Source organism: Falco punctatus (genome assembly GCF_963210335.1).
Source record: "Falco punctatus genome assembly, chromosome: 5".
Lineage (NCBI taxonomy): Eukaryota > Metazoa > Chordata > Aves > Falconiformes > Falconidae > Falco > Falco punctatus.
Genome location: NC_137584.1, coordinates 91,071,370 through 91,089,751, shown reverse-complemented (window position 1 = coordinate 91,089,751; position 18,382 = coordinate 91,071,370). Strand labels below are relative to the sequence as shown.

General features: G+C 48.5%; 1 protein-coding gene across 19 annotated transcripts in view; it reads left to right on the top strand.

The window, feature by feature from the left end:
- CHGB (chromogranin B) overlaps nt 1-18,382 on the top strand; it is a 111,614-nt gene that overhangs the window by 76,063 nt on the left and 17,169 nt on the right. Inside the window, exon 1 of one of the 19 annotated variants that reach the window (XM_080388584.1) lies at nt 5,815-6,193. The exons of 17 other annotated variants lie outside the window; for them this stretch is intronic. The gene's annotated coding sequence lies outside the window, so the exon portion shown is untranslated. Of the gene's footprint in view, nt 1-5,814; nt 6,194-14,517; nt 14,716-18,382 lie in introns of those variants that run through there. One more of the 19 variants, XM_080388585.1, reaches the window with a different exon arrangement.

Here is an 18,382-nt window from a genome sequence, read left to right as displayed (position 1 = left end):
TGCATCCCCAAACCATGTGATTTGGCACAAATTTGCTGTCAGTTGGGAGCTCTGCTCAAGCCCAAGTAGTATCACTTCTGCGTGTGGTTTCCCATGCCATATGGATGTGTCTGATGGAGAGGCAAGATGAGATTTTTCTAGGAGTGGTGAGAGGACTGTAGCAACCCTCAGGGATGGCACCTGTGCTCACTTGCTTTATCACTTAATAGCGACCACAAAATTAGGGATGCTTTCTTAATTGTGGATGATTGCTTTCACCTCAGGTGCATCCTGGCAGGTTAATGGGAAAACAGAAATAATACAATCTGTGAGAACTTCTGAGCTGCCCTTTTCTAATGAGTACCATCAACCAAATCACCTGGTAACTTTTGTCCTTCTTGTATGACTCATCATTTCCCATGGATGTTGAGAATGTGTTGACTTGAACTGTAACAAGTCACAGTGGGGAGAAGACTCGTGTGGGTAGAAAGAGCAGCTGGGGTGTCCATGGCAAGAAGTGGCTGATTTTGTGACCAACAGAGGAGAGTCTTCAGTCTTCCTCTTTTGAGGAGAAGTTTGGGAGCACCAGTTAACTGTGGTGTGCCAAGAGGCAGGATCTGTGGTCTATTTCAGATCTTGAAATTGGCATAAAATCAGGGTGGTGTCTGGAGCAAGGCTGCATTTTAAGCTCTGATATGGGAGTCCATATGCAGTTTGTCTCACCAGCTAGAACGCACCTCCTGCTTCTGCTTTTCAGCTACTCCTAAAAAAAGCTGTACTCGGCTATGCTCAGCCCCATCTACTTCCAGGGAGAGTAGGTAAAGTATTGGCCACTTTTGGGATAGTCTTACCCAGGGAAAGTTTCTCTTGTCTTGCTCTTTCCTTTCGTTTGTTTTTCCTTTCCACTATTGCGTTGCTCGGTTCTCTGTTCAGGGACATTTGTTCAGACAAGCTGACCCTAATGGTCTCTTTGGGCCTTCGCAGCAGGCAGCATGGCTGTAGCAGGAAGCAGATGCGTGTTTTCGCAGTACACCATCTCCGAGCTGAGTACCTGAATATCTCTGCCACCGAGATACTCTGGATAATAGTCCTGTCATTGAGTTTACAGCATAGGGATGTGTGCTGGCATCACCTAACCAACCTCTGGTTGAACATCAATCGCTACTGTGAACATAACGGCAATTTGTATGTCTCCAGATTAATTTAGTTCTGTTCAAAAAATTATTTGCTTTTCTCAGTCTCATAGTTTTCTTCATCCTTGTTTAGGTTGGCACAACAGAGGCACCCAGAGAAATTCAGCCCTTGCTCCAAGTTACCCACAGCATGATCAATAAAATGGCTGACAAGCATCAAGGGCTGAACGGTTCAGAGATGGTGCTTGCTGTCCTTGTCAAATGTGGCTGCTCGGGTAATGTCTAACACCTGAGAGCACCAGAGCAGCTCTGGGACCGGTATGGGACTGGCATTCATTTTGGTGGGCTGGAACTCGGCTCCATCTGTGCGCCAGGGATGAGTCATTCCTAAGCCCTAGGGCAAATGATTCCTGCCCTAAAACAAGCGATGTAATTGCCCTTTTCACAGAACTGCTGATGGCAGAACACTGTGGTTTAGCTCTCCCATACTCAGGTCTACAGTATAAACCTCTCAGACCCTCATAATAGGGTGGGCCTTTGTGTACCGGGCAGGAGGGGAGCCACAGGTCCTACGCGCAGAGTTCCCGTGGGGGAGGCAAGACAGTATGGGAGAGGGCTTGGACAAATCCACCTGTAACTACAGAATTAGCAGCTGCTGGCTTCCAGCTAAGTCCTTGCAAAGGACAGAGATCACAGCAACACCAGCTCTAGGGAAGCACCAGCAGCTGCAGGGATCACTTTCCACCTGAACTGGGGCGGGGATTTCTTTCCCCAGAAAGCCAGCAGCATAGCAGCTCAGCTGCTTGAAAGGTTGTCTTATTTTACACCCTAACTGTATGTGCTTAAACACAGTTACACGGAGGCTCTGGCTGCTAAATGAGCTGCTTTTCTAGAAGTGCAAATCATAATATTGCAGTTGTTGCATTGCTGAAGGTGGCCCAGGTCCAAAGCAGGATTTGGTTATGTGCTTCAGGCGGTGGGGTTACGTGCTTGTACCAGATGGAGACTTTAAATTTTCATGAGCAGGTTTATAAACACAAAGAATATCCTTTTATCAGCCTCCAGGTCTTTTACTAATAAGCTACAAATGCTGAACTTCAATTAGCATGGAGTGGAGGTGCAGATGAAATAATATGCATTCTTACTGGTGATTATCCATCATGTGAGAATGAAATCAAGACATGAGTAATGACCTGTTTCAGTTTTTTGAGGCTTTTTTGTTGGGTGGGTTTTTTTCCCATTAACACATGCTCGGTGTATAGTATAAATGAGTGAAAGTAGCTAAAAATAATTTGAGCCAGATTCTCTGGTGATGACACTCCATTGCAGTTGAATGGAGTGTGAGTTTTCAGCCCTGCTCATCTTCACCTTGACTTCTGTAGGTGTTGGGCCAAGCCAGCACAAGGGTGTGTGACAGCTGTGTTGTTAAGTTTGCCATGGAAGGGTAAAGAGTTTACAAAACTACTTGTTTCGTGCTGCTGAGAGCTGGCCAGAGAGGTCTAAGCTTTGAAGCAATGCTGCTGTGTGTTGTTAGGGAATCCTGGCTTTCTTGAGGGGCTCAGGTGCATGGAGAGGGAAAAGGATTGATTAGTTTAATGCTGCCTTTGCCTTTAGCAGCAAGTTTCTTGGCCTACATGGCGTGCTTGTGTGCTGCTGTATGTGTGCCCCAGCTGAGAAGTTTTCTGGACCCTGCAGGCATCCAGCTGCCGGACTTGTGCCCTGTGGTTTGTAAATCACGTAGGAGATCTGTGCGTTACAACAGCACTATCAGCTCTTTAGAGGGTGTTGAGGAAGGACATCTACCTCAGTTGGTACCTTTTGGGGAGGAAAGGGGCTGGGTGTATTTGCAAAGATTGGTCTTGGCACATAGTTTGAGAAGAAGGTATTGGGAAATTGTCAGGAAAGCTGAATAAAAGTGCAGCTTTGTGGGGTATAGATTGGTTCTGGGAATTCTGTGTTTAACTTTTCATGTCTTGCCTTAAGAAGGCTTTGCTGGAAAAGCAATCCACTAAGAGGATAGGGCCTACTGTTGAAAAATAGACACATAAATTTGAATCAGTAACTGAAAGAAAACTGTTCTCCCAATAATATAATTGAGTACTTTCTGACTAATCAAACCCCAAAATATACCCCTGATATACTTACCAGTCATTTCTTTGGTGGATTGTGCTTCAGCAGGATGGCTGTTTTATAGGTCATACTGGCTTAGAATAGGATATAATCATTGAAGTTGGAAAAGACCTTTGAGATGACCGAGTCCAACGATAAACCTGGCACTGCCGAGTCCACCACTGAACCATGTCCCTCAGTGCCACATGTGCACGTCTTCTAAATACCTCCATGGATTGTGACTCCACCACTTCCCTGGGAAGCCTGTTTCAGTGCTTGATGACCCCTTCAGTGAAGAAATTTTTCCTAGTATCCAATCTAAGGTCACAGGAGAAAGACAGAACATTGCAGAGGTCTCTCCTGATACCTGAAAACCAACAGGTTTTTGCTCTTTCCAGATCGTGCAGGGTTGAAATTTGTAGCTGGAGGCAGCTGCTGCTCTTTTGTGAAACATGGCTGTGAGCTGTGCGTAAGAAGGAGCAAGACAACAGACGACAGCACGGCACAGGGGTTTGCAATTGCCACAGGAGTCTGAGCGCAAGGGCCGCTTGATTGAATTATCGGAGATGCATGGGGCTTCAGTTCTAACTTAACACAGGCACCAAGGCTGCAAGATTATTGAGGCAAAATGGACTTGTTCTCTTTGATTAGCTCTGATTTGCTACTCTCATGGCATATATTGATGTTAAAAGAAGGCCAATAATCTTTTCTTTGTACTACATTGGAAATGACACATTGCAAGAGGAGGAAAATTTGTTTAAAATTGCGGCGTTGGAAATGAAGTTGAAAAGAAAGATCAAAGATTGGAAGTAGGGGGAGGAAGAAAGAGGCAATGTACGGTGTGGCTGCACAGACATCTTAATTTCATTTTAATGAATCTCTGACCACTCAGGAAGGGGAGGGTAGCTCTTTGTGTACTGGGAGGGAAAGAGCAGCCTTCTGCCACCATACCGTGATCTCCTTTGAACATGGTCTCTTACCAAAATGAAGGACTCCACTCTGCTTCCCATTTCACAAAGTTAAAAAAGACCACGCTATTTCCTGACTCCCTGCGTCCTGCTTATGTAACTTGCAGATAACGGCTGCGCAACCTCTGGCTGAGCCCTGGAAAATTTTCTTGTCGGTGACTCAGGTGCTTGGCAAACAGGCTGATGCAGCAGGCTTGGCGATGAGATTGCAGTTAGAGGTGCTCCCTGGGTACCAGAGCCCAATTCAAGGTCTCTTTATGGAGGCTCTTCCTACTAGAAGCTGTGTGTGGCTTACTGATCATCCTGGTCACATCATTGCCAAGCGCCTCTGTGCTGTTGCTGTATTAATTATGTACAAGTACAAAGCATTGCCCTTGATTGCATTGGAGCAGAAGAGAACCACAGCCCTGACTGTTGTCCAGAGATGTGGGTCAGCAAGGAAGGAAGAGAAGAGCTAGGTATGAATGATCCTCAGCCTTTACATAAATTTTATCTATAAAAATTCTTGCAGGATGTGGGTAGAGCGTTTAGTGCAGCTGGGCTGCAAAAATGGGACTTCATGGGGAAGCACAAGGTCCCCTTTTGGAGTTCCCATTCCCAAACTCTGTGCAGTCACTGGTAGCAGTGTTGGTTTATAGACTCTAGATCTGGCTGAAAGCTGGAGGACAGGTCTGCACATTGTGCTGTAGGAGTAAAACAGAACTATTAAAAGGGAAGGATTAGACCTGGGAATGAAGGGAGAAAACTGAAACAGAGGCAGAACTGCCTCAAATGCAAACCAGACTTCCCTGTGGGTCAGCTTTTGTCTCCAGCAGCAGCACATCCCAATTTCTACCTCTTCGGAAATGTGACTGAGAGGAGCCAGGAGGTCCATACCACTGAGTAGGGTCAGTCACTGCAGAGGGACAGCTGTGACATCCCCAAATACAGCACATCTTATACGAGTCTATGCAGCAAGCCCCTCTGGCAGTCCAGCCAAGTTTAAAGCAGTGTTTAGTGCACTGCTGTACAGACCCTGTTTGCCAGACTGCAGTGAGGGGGGGGACAAAAAAAGATGTTGCCACATGTGTGACCTGGTGACTAATGAGTTTCATTGATCTTGTGCTTGCAGGAGAGAGCAATCTACCCTCTGCAGTTCCTGTGAGCTTTTCTGCTGGAGGCTCTGAGAAAGCAAATGTGAGATGCTATCCAAAAGCAGGACTGTGTGAGCCCACTGAACCTAGTGATGCTGCACTCTCATGGATGTATGAACGTGATAGTGCAGAAGATACCAGCATCAGGAAATCTCTTGATGGCTTCTATAAAATGTATTGCAAGAAGTGGCCAGACAGAATGGATCCCACCTATGAGGCTGCATCACGATGTCTGTCACAGAAGATTTCAGAGCTAGCAAACAGGGATGGAAAAAAATACGCATTGCGTTGCCTGCAGATGGCCCAGGTGGTCTTGAACAGAGATGGGTGTAAGATCTTTCCAAACCACCCCACTACTGCTTGTTTTTCAAAGCCAGCTGAAGAAGTTGCATTGGAAGACAGGAAGAGAACACCTGGACTCTCAGACGATGTTCTGCAATTCCTTTTGAAACAAACACAGACAGAACGTAGCCCTGATGTGTCACATGAGAAGTGAGCAAGACGCTGGTTTGTTTCTGTCATTGGAGCTTTGCTTTCACTCTGAAAAGACGTGACTTTCTCAGAAGGACACTGTTCTCTTAGCACCACCTTCAACACCACGTAGTCCATGGAGGGACTCTGCCAGGCAGCCCCACCTAAGGAGCATCTGTGGTCCTCATATAACTGCCTGGGGTGTGGTGACTCTCAGGATGGGTGACAGGTGACGTAGTGTCAGTTACTGGGACATCAACTATGATGATTTATACCTACCAGGGTGACCTACATCCCCACCCCAGCTGAACAGTGGCCCATCCCAAATTCAGCCCCTGTGCAGGCATGGATGTCCAAGTGCTGTTGACTGTAACAAGACTGATTGAACAAGCTTGGCACGGTATGCCCTAGACCTAGGGAGGAAGTTAAGATTTTGTTCTGTGCCTGACTGGTACTGTAACGCCTGTGCCTCCGCCTGATAGCTGTGTGTTTTTACCTACAGACATACAACCCCACAGATTATGATTGCAGTGCGGGTGAGCTTTTTTGACAGAAAAAGTGTGTGTGCAAGAGAAAGGGGAACTACAGCTTCTGAGAAGTTTTGGGGTTTTTTAAACAGGAGGGATAAAAAAAGAGAAGAAAAGCTTTATCGCCTTAGTGATGCTTCTAACACTTCAAATGCACCAGCTGAGCAGACGGGATTTTTTCCTATCTGTATGAGGCGGTTTAAGAACAACCTGAAATAGATTCGTGAGTGAGGGCTCTGCAGGGGTGTCCATAGGGAAACTGCGGAGTTGGTGCCAGCTGCACTGGTAGCTGCCTTCTGCAAAATGCAGAGTGCCTAGAGAAAGCAGAACTGGCATATCAGCATGCCCAAGACTGTGGGTGGCTTGGTCGATTCTGTGGGGGCGATGCTGCTTTCTCCAGCTCTCTCCCTACCCACTAGCCCCTGCTTTTACAGAGCTTTCACAGAGAGGAAGCCAGTGTTTGTTGCTTGAGTACAATCTGTTATCTTTGTGGCACTGCACAAGACCTTGTGATTACCTTCCTGGGGTGTTGATGGATGTGAGAAAATCTTCTGTGAGATGTTTGAACCATGGAGGTGGTTGCTGTCCAGTAGGGATCATCTGGTGTTGGTTGGTTACAGCAAAGGTTTGCTTCTTCTAATGAGCTCTGCTGCTGTTTATACCCAGAACTTCCTTGCTCTGGTTTTCGTTGGCAAGGTCACCACTGGCTGCGGTGGGAACTGGCCCAATGCAGTAGTTGCCCAACTTGGGTTATGGTGACTGTCACTTGCCCTGTGACATTAGAAGGTGACCTGAAGGACTAATACCCAGCAGTCGGTTTTGGTCGCTGTCTCCTGGGGAATTAGAAGTGCTCTGAGTCTGATGCATCACTATGAATTTAGCTGGCCTAATTCTCTTTGGCCTTTGTGCTTATGGAAACCAGGAGTGAATCCCAAGGAAAGTACCTGCACGAGGGATGCAAGACTGGGCTCCCGCTGTTGAAGCCCTACTGGGAAGGGTGCTGCAGTCACCCAGGGCTGCAGTTCAGGCCCATCTGCTCCCTTTGAAGTAGTCACCCAGAAATGAGCAGAGCTTCCAGTCCCTCTTCGGGCAGGTTGTCAGTCATTAAAGCTATGCTTTACTGTCTGCAATTATAAATGTTCTGTTCTTCAATCAGGTATCAGGCTCTAAAAGAGACATGTAGGTTGGAGAATATCATTGTGTGGTGGCCCTTACCAGGGTTGCCAGGCCCACTGCTTTGATGTAGTTTTTCCTCTGGTTCACAGCTTGCTTGGGGGGCTTGCAAGTTGAAGAAACCTCCTGGGAAAATTCTGAATTTTATCTTCTCCAAACTTTTATTGTTAGATTTCCATTAAAATTTAGAACAAACCTAATTATTTTATGGCAAATATTCATACTTTAGGTGCTTACAGAAGCAGAGCAGAGCTCAGCTGGATAAATTAGGCTCCAAAATCCCATTGATTTTTAACGATAAGAAATCAAGCTAAATGTTGAGGGGAGTCTGACAATTTTATCAGATATCTGGTGTTAGGAACCAAAACATGATAGGGTTTAGAACCTTATCATTCTTACTGTGAAATGAACAGCTCCATTTCTGGAGAAACACTTAATTTTAGGAGGTGTTTCACTGGGATCTTCAAGTTCAATACTTTTATTAAGTTAAACAAGACTGCAGCACAGAGAATAACACTCATCACTCCTTTTCCCACTCACTGCTAATTAATTTTTTACAAACCTGTGCTGGAACCTGCTGTATGTGTCTCCAAATCAGCTGAAAGCCAAACCATTTGTATTACTCATTTCCTTGATAAATATCTCTCCTCGATTTCTTCAAGACATGGGGAGATGAATGCATCTGTCCTTGGCCAGGTGTTCCAAGCAAGACTCACCAATTGCTTCAAACAGGCTGTCCTTGAAAGAAGCACAATCTTATTTGACATTTTATGGTGCTACGTAGAAGAAATTGTAACAATGAATATTACTTCTGGTGAGCGATAGCACAGGGAGCCTAAGTTATGTCTCTTTTAATTCCTTAAGCTGATTTGCAGTTATAACTGAGATGTTTTGCTTCATATTAACCAAGTTGGATTCTTTTCCCCCTCCTAATTTTGTGGGTTCTTTCCTGCTTTTGTGTGTTGCTTTTGTGACTTTTCTCAGCCTAACAGAGGGATATCTACCCATGTTCTGGATCCACTCAACTGCTCTTTCACAGACTACTTCACCCCCTTCTTGCAATGGAGTCTTCAGGAAGGTGGAAGCAGCTTTCAGGGAGCAATCAGCTTGAAATGTGTAGGGCTGCCAGGATCCTGTGTCAGACTAGTCCTCAGCATTACGGAGTGGGATGGCTGTGTAACAACACCACTGCGCTTCCTGCCACTGCGAACACAGCCGTGGGTACCTTGTCTTCTGCTGCCTGTTGCAGAGGCACGAACTTGGCCAGAGTTGCTGCCCCCTAAAATCAGTGCCCAGTCAGTGATGGGAGAGGGGAGGAGAACGGACCCCAAGAAGAGTGAGAGCACAGGGAGAAGGAGGGATTTGGCAGGGGAGAACTGCCCCAGGAGCGCAGGTGGGTGAGTAGGTGCCTTGGGTTGAGCTCTTGGGCAGCTGCTCTCCTGGACGTTGCCCTCCCACCCCAGCCACTCACCCTGCGGACAGGGGAAGGAGGCAGCCCTTCCCTGGGGCAGCGAGGCTATCCCCGCAGGGCAGAGTGCTCCCAGCCTCCTTCCCCTGGCAGTTTAAACACAGCTTGGCAGTGCTTCTGTCCCATTTCCCTCCCCACCATCACCTCTCCACCAACCTCCAGTTCCTTTCTGTCTTTCATGATAGTGCTAATGAGATCCCTGGAGGAGTTTTCTCTTTAAAATGAAACAGATCTCTCCGAGCCCAAAGAGCCTGATGTCAGTCAGCAACAGAGCAATGAACCCACGCAGAGCCACTTTAGGTCTGTCACTTGGAGGCCTCCTATCTCCTGGCTCAGTGACAACTTCGCTGTTTCACTCCCTCAGCCAGGAAGACGTGTGCCTTTGTGCATGTTTTCCACCCACTGGTTTGCCCGCTGAAGGGGTGGTTTGCTGTGGCGATGTTGCTTGCTGACTGGGGAGGCCATTCATTCTCCAGTGTGGATGTGTTCGAGGAAGCACAGAGAGCAGGAGGAAGGGATGTGCTAAACATGACAGCACATGGGCAAAGAAGAAAGAAGGAAGGACAGTTGGACTCTCAAAGGTCAACATCAAGGTTCCTGGCTAATGCGGTTACTCCAGTACAGCCACACCGCTTGCACTAGTTTTAGCATTTGATCTTCAGCATTTCAGTTTGGAGATAGCTCTTAGCTTACCAGCTCAGCTGCTGAGACCTCCCATCTGCTCCCTTTCCATGCCGGCCAGATCCCAGCACGGGTGTGTGTCTTCTGTGCCCATCGGATTCCCGGCTGCAGTTTCACATGGGACTGCTATCCCTGCCTTGCTGCCTCCAGCAGATTGGCACAGCTGTGGTGCTCTGCAGGTGTTTCCAGCAAAGGCAATGGAAATTTGGCTGCTGACTAACCAGAGCAGGAAGAGGCCCCGCTGGGCCAGCTGGCTGCAAATTATGGCCAAAATCTTTGGACTTGGTGCAATTTCTTTTTGCGAATAGTTTTATACTAGAATTGTCTTGGTTTAGGTTGCTGTCCTTGAGTCATTGTGGAATTGATACGTCTGACTTCTCGCCGGTTCTGCTTGATGTGCTGCTTGCTTGCTTTTATGACAGGGTGTTGTACACATGCTGAAGGGCACACCAAATTTTGGAGCAGCCCCTCAGCTGTTCCCCAGCTACTCAAGTTAATGGTGCTAGGGGAAAAAAAGGAGGTGAGGACCCAGCATAATTTCTGTAGTAGTAAATGTATCCACAGATGCTGGTCTGTCAGAATCCATCCTGCAGGCAAAAATTATGGAGAAAGGTAATACCCACTGCTTCAGCCGTAGATACAGCTGGAAAAACAAGTGTGCTCTTGAGTGTGCTATCAGTAATTACAGTAACAGTACTAGCCTCTCCCTGCCAGCTCACGCTGCTTAGCCACCACAGACCTGTCCCAGCTACAAGGGCATTAATACTGACGGATGTAGGGAGCTGTTGCTAAGGATGTACAGGGAGGAAGGAAGATCTTCCGATGTTTGAATCCAATGTTATTGCCTATATTTTTTCGCCAGCATTTATGTTGTTCCACACAGTTACATGCGAGTTGCTATGCAAAAACTTAACTAACATTTTAAGAGAAACAACCTCTCGGAAAGAGGGAGCTGGAGAAGTCAGTCTGTATCCCTTCAGCTGCTGTATTGGGCTTGGTGATGAATTGATCTGTGCTTTGGGTTAGCTCTAAAACCACCTGGTGTCCTATTCAGAGAAAATAAACAAACAAACAAAAAAGCCAGATGCATTCAATTTCCACAAAGAAAGCTTGGAGCGAAATACGAGGTGAGGCTCCTGTTCTTTAGGAGAGTCCTGCTGCTACTGGTATTTGAGAGATACCTGCTGGGTTTTGACGGAAAAGAAGGTCTAATGGACTCTAGTCTGACCCTAGTAGACCAGCCCCGGAGCCAGATGTGGCCTTCCCCACTGATAACAACTGTGAGGGATCTGCCTGGAGCCCCTCCCTGGGGCTGTGGGGAGAAAGGGTGCACGCAGGCTGCTCCTCCTGAGGCCCAGAAAAGCCTGAGCTCCTGGTTTTTTTATCAGCTTTTTGAATGAGGTTTAGAAAACATTCAGGGGAAGAGCTGTTCATGTGTTGTTAATGATGGCAAAATGAGGGAGACTTCATTTGGAAGGGGTGTGTCCACACTGGAAGTTAATCTGGGGTCCTGGTGTGGGGGGATCATGCTGCTTCTCTACACACCAGGGGCCAGAGGGAAGGTGAGATGCCTCCAGAGAGGTCATGCTTCTGCTTCAGCTCCTCTGGGCTCCTGGGGCTCTGCAGCCGCTGCCTTTAACAGCGCAGTTTTCTTATTAGAAACTTCTGATGCAGCAAGAAAAGGGGTAAGAGGACTCATTACTCTTCAGCCCTTTAGGAAATGTGATGCAAGCAATGACAAAACAGAGAATAGGCGGCTGCTGAAAGAGCATGAAGATAGATACCAGTAGAGGAGACATGAAACTGATTTTTAAAGAGCAATGTAGGCAGAACAGGCTGGATGCAGCTGAAAAATTTTGATCATGACTCACATCTACAAATCTTGGCTGGCATCTTACAGAGGACGTGGTAAACTCTCTGTTACTGGAACACGCAGTCTTCTGGGAGGTTTGCACCCCTCATGGTCAGGAGCCTGCAGTTGTTCTTTACGCTGCTCACTTCCAGGTACAATATTCAGCTCTGCCAAAAATAGATGTGTGTCTCATGCTGAGACAGAAGGAAGGGCAAAGACAGAGCCCTTTGGAATAAACATCTCTTGAGTAGGTGATAAATTTGAAGCAGATCTCATGTAGAGGAGAGGGGTTTTTTTTCTTATCTGTATTTGTTTTCTTTGGAGTATGAGCCTGATTCCTGTGTCCACACTGATTTGCACGGTGATTGAGAGACTAAGTTTTGGGAAGGGGCAAATTACCTACAAGGAAGAGGGGGTTCCTCTCAGTTCAGCACTTGTTCAGGTGGGTGATAATCTGGGATGTGGCTTGGAAATAGTTGGCCAAATGGTTGGAAATGCTACTGCAGAGCACTTCTGAGATCACTGCCTTCACAGACAGAGCCCCCGCACTTGTTGCAAAATGGAGAGGAAATGTGTGGCCTTTGCAAATAAAACCAAAACTTATGCACTTGGGACAGCTTCCTAGAAAACAAGTGAAAGTTCATGAAGCTTGAAATTCCCCCTGGGATGGGAAGGAATATGTATCTGGGATATCCAAGTTCAGGTAGCTGCAGCAGTTACATACAGAAAGGCCTTGCGCTGTGGTTACTTTTCACACCTGAAGTCAAAGGCATGAATCAACCCATGCTCTAACCCCAAAGGCCCGATGCTTTTGAAGTGACTTAATTCTCCCTCTGCCCTATCCCTACGTATAGAAAAGGAAGAACACTCCCATGCAGATGTTCCTGCCCTTAGATATGTCCCAGTGTTCATGTTGCGGCTTTGCTGCTGCCATGACCCCGATGCACTACTGACTTTATACTGTCTGGGTATCTGTTACTATGTGAAATACCTGCCTTCTCCTGCCATGTTGCTATTCTCTGAATTTCAAATATTTCAAGAATTTTCAGCCCTATTGCCTTTTGGGTGGTTTTTTTTTTTGCCTTCTGTGACCAGAAGCCACAGAAGCATGGCCATAGGCTCATTAGTTTTGGTCTAACTCTGCTTAGCTGCTGTCGAAGGACTGAAGTAGTGGCCTGGAAGCATGGCCATCCATGGGTGGATAGGTGATGCCTCCTTCCAAGCAAAGAACAGTTTTTTTCTGGATTAAGTACCAGGAGTGGTATGAGGCCCTCACAGAAATGTATCACTTCTGTGTATTTCTCCCCAGCCTGTGCAATAACCTTTGGGAAACTTTCTTTCGGAGAGATGAAGTGCTTTCCTCTCCACCTGGCTTGCACTTGACTTAGCTTTGACACCTTCTGTGGTTTCAGAACTCGGTAAAGCACGAATAATCTTCTCAGAGGCCCTTTGCTGTTGGTTTCTCTCCATTCACTTTGCTTCTGTGACCCACCCTATCATTTTATTCTTCCTCCACTGCATTATTTAAGGCAGGAAATAATCTGTTTCCCTGGAGGCGAGGAACCATGCGATGCTGGACCACGTTGTACCTGTCCCCCACTGTGAGCTCAGCAGGCAGCTGGGCTGCTTTGGTTCAGCTTTCAAAAGCAGACTTGGCTGTAACCACTGGATATTTAGCTGCCAGGCAAAAAAAATGCACCTGAAGCTAGACTCCTTGAAACTCTCCTGCCAGTTGTTGTCTGTGCTGTGTGCACGCTCTGGACAAGGTGGGATTGCAGGTTGTCCCTTTGTGCAGTGGGAGACATCCCTCTGAGTTGCTGGTTTTCCCATGCTTTAGCCCAGACATCACTTGCTGCTCAGGGGGGCAGGCTGCCTGATCCTAGGGCGGAGCTGCCCCGTGGAGTGATCCCAGGCGCTCTCAGCACCATCCTACCCTCCACTTCCCACCCGCTTCAAGAGCTGTAGGAGGAAATTTCCCCAGCTTTCCCTAAATCATGCAGCTGTGGCCTTGGCAATTTGCACAGAAGGGAGAGAGGGACTCTCTGATTCCTGTTACGAATGCTGCGTACCTGCAAGTCGCATTTGTTTCCTCCCTTGTTGCAGTGACCCTGCCTGAAGCAGTGAAGGTGTTCCCTCCATCCGCCTCCCCTCCATCTCCTGGAGTGAGCCCCCGCAGCTGTGTGCCCTGCCCCATCCCAGGGCTGTTCCCAGGAAGCTTTGGGCTTCCGATGAGCCCGTTGTCACCTCTGTTCATCCCCCTGTGCACTCTGGTGGTAAATGGAGGCTGCTTTTGCAAAGGCATTCGGTGCCTTCCACTGCAGAGCAAATCCAAGGGTTTTTTTCCTTCTGCTCATTCGAGGAAGTGTCCTGGCTCACAGCAGAGGAGCAGCACCCTGAGCCTGGGTTAGGACAACACCTAAAACCCACAGCACCCTTCAGGGCTGTGGGTATACAAGATTCCACAAGACCTCCAAGTGAGATGTGTTAATGATGTCAAAGATGGGGAGTAACATCAGCCCCATAGGGTATGACAAGCAAGGCCAAAACTGATCTGTCATTACCAAGCAGGAGGAACATGGAGCATGGTGAGGGCTCCACAGCCAGTGCCTGAGTGGCTTCCCTGCCACGCAGCCCAGGTCCAGTGCCCACCCCAGGTCCGTTGGAGGTATGTGCAGTTTGGCTGGGGTATTTTCCAGCTGAGCTGGACCAGCGTCCTTCGGTGTCCCAGAGGAGTGAGTCGGGCTGCTGCAGGCACAAAGCCCCTGCCCAAGCGCTCCAGCTGCCTGGGTTGCCTTGGGGCTCATCCTCGGACTCGGTCTGGCAGGCAGCGAGCGCTGCCTCTCTGTGCCCAGGACGAACCTTACATAAATGCCTGATCGAAACTATTTTGTCATCCTTGATGAATCCTCCTGCTATTAAGTCGTTCCCCACTTTCCTCGGCTTGGAGCTCCTCCAGGATGTTTGGTATCGATGGCCTCGCCGATGCCTACTCTGACAGAATTTTTATTTTCCCTCCCACGCAGCTGCTAGTGGGAGGCTCTGATTCATGCCAATGACCTGCCCGATCCTGGAGCCGAAAGGCAGCCAGGGAGAGAGCTGAGCTCCTGCAACAGGCAGGTGCCGGAGCAGATCCTCAGCAGGCGTCAATGAAGTAGCTCCCAGCCTGTGAATGGAGCTGGGGCCATTTACACCAGCGGAGGATCTTTCCCCAGGAGTTTGAGGTATGCGTGGGTACTTTGGGGACATATGGTTGCTAAAATCAGTGTACAACAGGCAGTATACATCCTATATAAATGTGCCTCTTTCATTATTGAGTGTAGGTGATTTTCTGTGGGGCATATGTTTTACCACAACACAAAAGTTCATTTTAAAAATACCTTCTTCTGTAGGCTTTCCCTAATGACTGTTTTTCCCCACACATCTATTAGCCAACAACATATGCCAGCATTTCTTCCTTAAAAGTAAAAACTGGCACATAGCACACAGAGCATGAAATAATAAGATGTGATTAAGACAGTAGCTGGAGCTAACCAAAGCCAGAAAAACTCATGGCTGAAAGGTCAAACCTTTATTTAAATTGCCTTTGCAGTGGCCTGTTTATTTGCAGGTGCTGTGAATTAAGAGGGAAAGTCTTGTAATAAAAAAAAACATCTGGCATGGAAAATCTCACCTCAGTTCAAGCTGAACAAAGTTTCACTTGCGTGAGAAGGGAGGTCCATGTAATGGGAAGTGTCAGTCAACCTCGGGGCAGGTAACACTATCCAGCGTTACCTGCAATGACGGCATTTCTAGGTAAGGCCAGTACTTGGGCCAGGAATGCTGCTAAAGGGGTGCTAAAGTCAGCACCTCCCACCAGGGAAACGGGAGGGCTCTGTGACTGAAGGTGCTGAGGTGGGGATCAGTGCTATGCCCTGCAACACGTTTTCAATGTGACCTTCACCAGCTGGTTGGTTCTGAGTTCCCAGCAGCTTGTTGTGAGTGTCTGAGAGCTTTGAAGGAGGAGTGAGAGGAGAGGGCATTTACACCCACATTTTGTATAACAGCAGCTCCCCTAAAAAGGCTGCAGTTAGAAGTTGAAATAATATGGTTTTGTGTCCGGTCCAGGCACCCTAGTTTTAGGAAGCAACTCGGCATGTGCTGTGTGAGGCTGACTTGTTTTTGCATCCTTGTCCCCTCCTCCTGCCTGGGTCTAGCGGTTCCCTGAGGGAGCATCACTGCTCTGGGCATGGGCTGGGGGCCAAGAGAGTCAGCTGAAGAAGAGCACAGCTGAGGGCAGCCGTGGGATAACTGCCTACGTGCTCTCAGAGTGCTTCTTCCCTCCATGGGATGGCTGGATCTATAGGGGGGTTGCTTTCTTTTGTATTTTGGGGTGGCTTTTTTTGTGATCTGAGTTTTGGGGCCTTAGTTTTGAGATGTGTTGGTGCTGGAAGCAGAAAGAGGTGCCCACGAGATGAGTACCGCATGGGGCAACGAGAAACACGTGTGTGTAGCCGAGTCCCATGTCTGGGTTTTTGTCTCCATGAGTGTTAATGCTGGTTGTCTGGTGTTCAAGAATAAACCTGTTGCACATGAATTATTGAGGGGAAGAAAAAAAAAAAAGTATCTTCTGGGGTAAGGAAACAGGCTGTGGCTAAAGGCGATTTTGAAGGCTGGAGGGGGTCTCTACAGGCAGCAGTGGATGAGGCTGGAGATGCAGTGGTGTGCTGGGCAAGGGTCAGACTGATTTCTGGACCCCTTCCTCCTCTTCCCACTACCATGGGGTGCCTCTGTGGTGCTAGTGCTTGATGAGAGGAGATGGCATCAGCGCCTGGACTGCCACAGGGAGAAAGAAGTGAAGTTGATTAAGCGCGGACTCTTGTTGTTCAGCACTTGAATGCAGCAGGCACCCTCGACAGCCCTGGTCCCAGGTTGTCCCCAGAGCTACTCAGCCTGGGTGGGCCAGTCACACAGCCAGCACCAGGTGCTCCTAACCTCGAATGGAGGTGTCCTCTTAACTTTGTTCCCAGTGTCAGTTTGCCACACCTGACCCGTTTGAGCTGAAATATCCCCCCTGAGGTAGCCACCCAACATGGGTGTGCATGGAGGAAGAAGTGTGCAGGAACTGCCTCTTCCCAAAGCCAGGCCAGGAGACTTTACAAGCTCAGAACGCTCAGTGCGCCTTACATGAGAGCTGGCAAAGCCACCCGCTATGGCTCGCTCTTCCCCACATCCAGGGTAGCAGAGCGTCTTTCAGGGTCGCTTTTTCTGCTTTTCCCTTTTGCATCACCTCTCCACCCCCAGGGTTACAGCTGGATGCTGGGCTTTCTCAGCCTTTCAAACGTCACGTGGAGTGGCTGGGCTGCATCCCCCCCAAGGGCCTCCTGTCTGAGTGTGGCCAGCACCAGCTGCCAGCAGGAAGGCTGAGGAAACCCTGGGGCACCACTTAAAGCTGAGGAACAGGGCCAAGCCCAAGGGAGCAAGCATGGCCACTTGTTGGAAATCCAGAGTGACTGTGCCAAAGAGAACGTCCCACACGTGCATTTTCAAGGAACAGGTCTGAAGACAAGGTAGTGCAGCATCGAAGGTGCTAAGGACCCCGGGGAGGCCCCCTTCCCACGGGAGCCTGGCTCCCAGCTGGTCGAGGCCACCTTTGCAAGGTCTGGAGAGGGAAGTAGTGGCAGGTTCCTGCGTTAGTACCCCTTAGGTAATGGGTCACAGGTCTTGGCATCTGCTGGCTTCCACCTTGCAAGGACATTTAATCTTGAAACAGATTTTTTCTATATTCCCTGGCAGGCTGTGTGCTGGCTTTACATCCCTGGCAGGGGGCCTGCAGAACATTGCAAAAGTTTTTGGCTGGAAAGCTGCAGAGGCATATGTGAGAGATGGGATTTTGAACGTCAGCAAAGATGCCCATTGCGCTCTGCCTGGTCCTGCCCACAGGCTGCCAGGTGCCAGCTGCAGTGAGCCTCCGCTGCTTGCAGTAGGTGCTGCTCCTTGAAAATTGGGGCTTTTCCAGGGAGCGCAACAGGAACCCAGTATCTGTTCTTTGGCAGCCACAAAGTCATAAGCTTCTCATCAAGACCAGCTAGATGGATGGGATGGTAAATGAGCACCAGGCAGTGCGGAGGTGAGTTTCTACCAGACCGTGCTCCTGTATCTGACCTGGGAGGGAGCTTTGGAGAAGGGGCAGAGCCGCAGGGCCATGGGACCCGGGTATAGCATCTCGCTTGGAGCTTTGGTATGCCAGCGCTGCCTGGCTTGTTTGTACAGCAGTGGCAAAGCCAGAAGGTTTGTGACCATCTGTGTTTGAAGAGGACCTAAATTGTTACTGGCAGGTGGATAGAGAAGTGACACACATTAATGCCTCCCTGACAGAAAGACAAGTCAGTCAGCTCACATCCATCCTGCCAGCCGGTCACTCAGCACTTGTCCTGTCAGCCAGCCAGTACTTCCACAGCTCCAGATTGTGCCATGCCCAACCAGAGTGGTTGGGACAAGAGGGAGGTAGGTGGGGACATGGCACTGGAGCAGGTGGATGGCCAGGCTGGGATGCAGGAGCAAGCTGGGATCCCTGGGGAGAAAGAAGACACATTTAAAATCCTGGAATTCATGTGTCATTAATTCTGTCTCTTGCAGAATAGCCCTTCTACTCTGAAAAGATTCCGATTAACCTTGAGAGGATGCTTTCTTGGTTATTGCAGGGTTGGAGGGAAGGTTTACGTTGCATTTGAAAGCCTTCACTTTGGGGAGCCAAGCTCCAGGCATTCCTCCTGCAAGGAGAAGTGGCTACTGCCACTTGACTTGCAGAGCCACTGTCTGCTGGGCTTTTTCCCACTGATGGTTGTCGCTGACTTTACGTATTATAGTCACTGCTATTCCAGAGCCAGGGTGGATTGATGTCCTGGCCGG